The following is a 6500-nucleotide window of genomic DNA, read 5'->3' as shown; positions in this document are numbered from 1 at the left end:
TTTGTCTTTCTCTTAACTCAAAATTTGTATCTCTTTACTCTGTGGACAAACTAATAAAAATGACATATAAACCATCTGGCTCATGTCTATCAGGGCCCTCTTCCTTTCCTTTTACAAGCCCTCATCACATCTTTCCAACTTAAGGCACAACCAATGTATACCTGTTGGATTCAATGGTCCAATTAGCTCTGTATCCATTTAATGATAACATAAATCAGCCCATACTATACTACCTTCTCTATTAGTTTCATGTGAAACTTGGTTGATTGTTTTGCTGAAGTAAAGGTATACTGTCACTATAGTACTCCTATGGCCAATGAAACCGTTCATTCTATCAAAATGGGAGATCCAGTATGGAAAGTTAGGAAGATAACCTTCAGAGAAATATGTCAAGAACTGTTACCGAGATAAAAGACAATCAGGCATTTTAAAAGTCCAGAGCAACAATATAATATTCGGATGTGGCTTAGATAAATGCCTCCCTATTTCTCTGGGGTATAAGAAGAGGGAAGTGGTACAGCATAATTGGACTCCTAATATTCTATTAAAAGGACACAGTGGCTCAGTGGCTAAGATGCTGAGCTTGTTGATCAGAAAGGTTGGTAGTTTGGCGGTTCTAATCCATAGTGCTGCATAACAGAGTGAGCTCCCATTACTTGTACCTGCTTCTGCCAACCTAGCAGTTCAAAACCACGTAAAAATGCAAGTATAAAAATAGGAACCTTTGGTAGGAAGGTAACAGCATTCTGTGTGCCTTCGGCATTTAGTCATGCCAGCCACATGACCACGGAGGCATCTTCGGACAGTGCTGGCTCTTTGGCTTTGAAACGGAGATGTGCCCCCTAGAGTTCAGAACGACTAACACATATGTGCAAGGGGAACCTTAATCTTTACCTTTAATATTCTATTATTATAATTAAACTCAATAAAACTAGATTTTAGTTCTGTAGAGTTGATTTTCCTGCTTTGCTCTATTTTGATACAAGGCTACTTTGGCATGACAAATAAACTATTCCAGAGTTTTGCCTGGTATCGGTCAAGCTAATGAGTGTGTCATTACCCAGTCATTTCTTTCTTCCTTTTCAAGATAGGAACTTTTCTTTTTCTCAAATATCATGCCCATTGTCCATTTATTTTCAGAGAACACAGAAAAAAGCTGTAAGACAATATCTGCAAGCTACCTCAAGACTTTTGGATATCACTGATTTGGTCCTAAAGACTGAAATTCATTCATAGTAACCAGTTGCTTCCTAACCATATATTTTCTTATCTTAGATTGTCAATCTCTCCTTATGGCAATTCTTCTTCTTAATTCTACTTCATTATAGTTCCCTTCTGGGGATAAGACTAAAGAAATTGAAGAACGTATCAGCAGCTGGAATAAAGCACAAGCAGAAAATATCAAGGAGTCATCCATAGGGCATGTATACAGTAGTCCAAAGGGCAACTGTTGGTTCCACTTACCATTTGGCAAGGACATGTTACAATATAGAGCCTCTATTTCATAGGCAGCAAATGGTAAGATTGCATTGAGATGTATAAGCTATGTAGGATCGCCCAAATGCTTAGGTGGCTTTTAAAATCTTACTAAGCATCCAATATGCATTATGATTTTCATAACTAATTGTGTAAAGAAACACTTTTTAGTTCAGGTCTATGACTGATAGATCTTTCAACTTCACTCTCAATTTCCAAATTCTCACAGGTGTTGCAAGAAGAGTTGTACTGGATTGAATGAGATAGGCAATGGTTTCCTTAATCAGTCAAATATTGTACCTGATGGATATATTGTAAAATCTAGGAATTTTGTTAAATCACTCAACTGAACGATCTTTTTTTTAATAATTTTTTTATTTTCAGGCAAACACAAACACACAACACAATATAACATAAAAGTCTCTTCAACTACACACAGTGTGTCGATTGGTTACAAGGTCTTTCTGTGTCCTTTCCATAGTAATCACTTGAATTCTATCAAAATTCACCTATTGACAATCAAGATATCTTTGTATACATTGTTATTATGCTTCCTCATATTCTAAGCCATTCTATTATTTTAGCATAGATAACATTGTCTAATAATGTTCAATTCCATGTTTTCCCCACATTATTAGTATCATCAATCTAATATACATGTATACAAATTGTTATAATTATTAAACATCCATTAAGCCTAGCTATTATTACATCCTTTCAACATAAGGCATATTAAATTTATATTATGACATTTTATTACATCATCCTGAAATCATCCAATGATATTACATCTTTATATTCTATTCTATATAGAATTGTTTATCTTTTATAAAAAGGCTTTTCAACATCATCTCCATGATCCTCACTTACAGTTTGTATAAGATTTCATATTATCAATCTAGTATATATAAATGCTTACCAACTGAACGATCTTTAACAATACTTAAACAAACCAATTACAGTATTCTCCCAACTGGCTATGGTGATCAACTACTATTACTGTTCTGTTAATTTTATTAAGTAGGAGTCCATTTTAACTAACCTGAAAAGTGATCTGTTGTTCAAACAATCATGGCTGGGATATCTTGTTCCCACATATACAGTATTTAATGTGCTTATCTTTGCACAGTACTGTTGGAAACTCAGGTGTGTGAAATCTGGTGTTGCTGCAACAGCTGTCATGCTGTATTGTTCTTGATTTGTAAGCAAACAAAACCTGAGGTTTTTAATTAAAATAAGTGTTCCTTACAATTCAATCAAGGGCTAGTCAATGGGCTAGTAAATTAAGGTAGATTACTTATTTAAAATGTGAATATGATTATTTTTTTTAAATTGAAGTATTATACAGTAAAGCCAGGGTGGTTGACATAAATTGTAACTCTGGAGAAAACATATGTTATAACAGCTATAGATGTCTTAAGCACATTTAAACAACTTTACTTATTGCTATAGTATAAACCTGGAGGTTTTTCCTCCCACATATTGATGATCTCAATCTTGGTCACCACCTACAAAAGCGTTTGCAACAATAATGGAACCAGAGATCTGTCAAGCCAACCATGTGATGTATCTCCACTGAAAAACTGTCCCTTTCATATGCAGTAGTGTAGAATAAGTTTGTCAAACCACAAGTTGACCCCACCTCATTGATCTTTTGGCAATGAGTCCTGAAATGTGTGCCTTGTATTCTTAAAAGTGGCCTAGGAGAAAACTTGCAGGCAGATTGGAATGAGCACCTAAGTACAGCAGTCTCTGCAATAAATCTTAGCATTTGAAATCATGCCCAAAATAGAGTAACACTGTTAAATGATGGTGAGCAGTAACCTTGTTTGTCCTTGTAAGAGAGGCCCTCAGTTCACTTTAATTACAGTAAGTGTTGATGTAATGGTTAAGGAAGATATTCAAGGCATATAATATCCATGCTCAGAAGAAATAACATTCAGCAGTCAATCTAATAAGACTGTTATCTTTTATCCAGCCGAGGATGAGGAAGAATATTTATATCTCTTTGTTAAATAAACAAATAAAAAAGGACCGTGAGAGGTTTTATATCCTTTGATGCATGATAAAATCAGTATTAAAAATGCCAGATGCCCTACAATTTAATTTATCAAAGTGGTTTAGAGGATATGTTTGGATGAATGGAGATGTGTTTGTTTGATAGGAAAAGGTTTTGTAGCTTCTGTGATAAAGTTTGCACGCCACTCTCAAACCTGATTGCACAACATGAGCAAATGTTTATTCTTAACCATAGCTTCAGGACATGATTGATTTTTTGGCCAAAATGAAGCCCAATTTGCCTTGGCCAAATAGAACAGAATATATAATATATTCCATGGAGAATATGGAAGAAAACAACATCCCCACCACAATGAAATAATACTGACATGATACTTGTCAGGGTACTACAAGATCTTGTATGTAAAACAGGGAGCAAACCCCACTCTCTTCTAAACTGAAGGTATTACTAAACTGAAGATAATATCAGTTAAGATATTACTTAACCTGATAACAAAATACCTGTAAGAAAACTACTAAGCTCAGAGAGCATCAAGCACTCCATAAAGCCCACTTAGCTAGATTTCATTTTTCCAAGGACCACGATCATGAGCAGAGAGAGTGGTAAACAGAAAGTTTTTAGAATGCCCTGCCAGATTTTATTGGCCTTTAACTCCATAATCCCCATATTGGCTATTTATTTATTTATACAATGGATTGGCCATCCATCTTATCATGGGGTAACTCTGGGCAGCTTACAATCATAATTGCAGATGGAAACTGGAATCCATCCATATCTGGAGAGTCTCAATTTTTCCTACCTTGGTTTTAAAGGCAAAAATATTAATACTGCTAAGGGAATTGCCTCACATGTTTCCATTCCTCAGGGCCTCAGGAGAAGAGATAGTCCATTATTTTTCTCCAATCCTCTTGTTCCAACCTTACCTGTACTATAGACATCTTGATTTGGGGGCGGGGGAGAGAAGAAAGCGTAGTCTATAAAGAAAGAAGAGGTAAATGTTGCTATATATCAGGGCAGGGAAGAGTTGAAAGATCATGCAGATAGGGAGGCATCTGCAAAGGGTGTGTGGATAAAACGACCAAGAAGGTCGTTTTGCTTCTTTTTTACATTGGAATGGGACAACTTGCTATAGCCAACTAATGACACCATGACTAATTCACCATGACCAACTCATCACAGGGCAACTTGCTGCAGAACAACTCACTGCGGGACAATTCAACAATTCAATTTAATTATTTAAAATAGTTTTTAAAATATTTTAATTTTTGTCATTCAAATTTCATTTTGCCCCTCCTTTGGCCTTCTTTCTTTAGTGATTCTATTCTATTTCTTCAACATTAGTGTAACTCTTGTTCCGTGGTGAGTTGGCCATGGCAAGTTAGCTGTGACCATTTTTACACATGTTGCATATGAGAGATTTAAGAAACGGGTGGGACTTCCTTGGTGGAGAAACTAATTAAAGGATCAAAATGGAGGCTAAGAAACTTTCTGCATCTTCCTTCCTTCCAGATATGATGTATGCAAAATCCAGCTTTTCCTCCCATCAGACTCAGAGAGCCCCCAAGCCAAAAAAAGAAGATCCCTCCTTCTCCCCCTCATGCTGTAGTGTAACCTGTAAATAAAGAAATTGCAAGATAGCAGCCAAAACCTGCTGGCACCCCACTCCCAGCCAAGAACATGCACTTGAGTATTTCCACTTCCCACCTTTTTAGGAACTGACTTTATTTTTTGCTAATTTACATGGAACATTGGGACAAGAACGTGTCTGCTATTTCCCAACAGCTGCAAGTGAATCAGAGCCCTTAGACTTTCTGGCTCACAATCTATGCTTTCTACAAAAGTCCACATCTTCCTTTATTCAGGGTTACTCTTTTTAATGAAGCTGGGACCCATCTATCTTCGAATAAATGTTTGTATGCCACACTCGCTGGAGTGGGGTGGAAAGTCAGGTGAGACTTTTGCAGTCACAGGCTTGTAATCGTTGTATTTTATCCAGCTGAATATAGGAAAGCCAACTCCAGATCAATCCTATTAGCATAAATTTCCCCAGGCTTGTTTGCACTAGCAATGATAGCCTGATCTTGTTGGTAAAAATCCTGCATAATTATCCAATTTCATAAATAAAGCACTACAAGAAATCCTGAAAATCAGTCTTAATCTGTACTCACTTTATATTTTATTAGGACATGAATTTGTTATGTAAAGTATTTATATTCCACTTGCCAGTTAGAATTCCCAAGGTACCTAATAATGCAAAAATATGAAAGAATTGAAACCAAATAAATATGTCAAGGAAGGAAAATGTAGCAGCACTTTGCTTGACATAGAAAAATTCATTTGAAGTACAGAACAAGGCAATTTGGTAGCACTGAAGACCAAGTTTAGGGAGTTAAGAATGAAGAAATGAAATTATATTATTGGACAGGACAGTGATGTAACTTGCTAATCATGCGTCCAATTCTCCTGCGTATGATCCTAATTGGGTACCTGATGAAGACTAAGTGAAAGTACAAGGATTAGAAAATTCAGAAGATTATTCAGAAGAGAAGAACATAACATTCTACCTTGGAACTATCTTATCTCCCTCCCCCCCCACCCCATTGTACCTAGGCACCTTCTCTGCCTGTGTTATAAAGATATATTCCAATGGGAGGATGAAGCAGAATCTAATAATACATTTATCCATTCTGAAACCCTTCCATCCTCCTCTGAGTCTAATTAATTGGATCCATTTTCTTTGGAGACCTTATAAATGGGATGCTTCTTTCAGCTACCACTACATTAGTACCATTAAACAGTCATTACATTAAAAAAACACTTCCGCTCTAGGCCTATTTTAGAAAGATTGCTACAGTTTTTGAAATTTTAAAACAAGGTACCTGTAAGCCAGAGGTGGTATTCAGCAGATTCTGACCAGTTCTGGAGAACCGGTAGCAGAAATTTTGAGTAGTTTGGAGAACTGGTAAATACCACCTCTGACTGGTCCCACCCCATCTATTCTCTG

Source organism: Thamnophis elegans, chromosome 1 (assembly GCF_009769535.1).
Source record: "Thamnophis elegans isolate rThaEle1 chromosome 1, rThaEle1.pri, whole genome shotgun sequence".
Classification (NCBI taxonomy): Eukaryota; Metazoa; Chordata; class Lepidosauria; order Squamata; family Colubridae; genus Thamnophis; species Thamnophis elegans.
The sequence above is the reverse complement of the archived record's forward strand: the minus strand, read 5'-3'. Positions refer to the sequence as shown.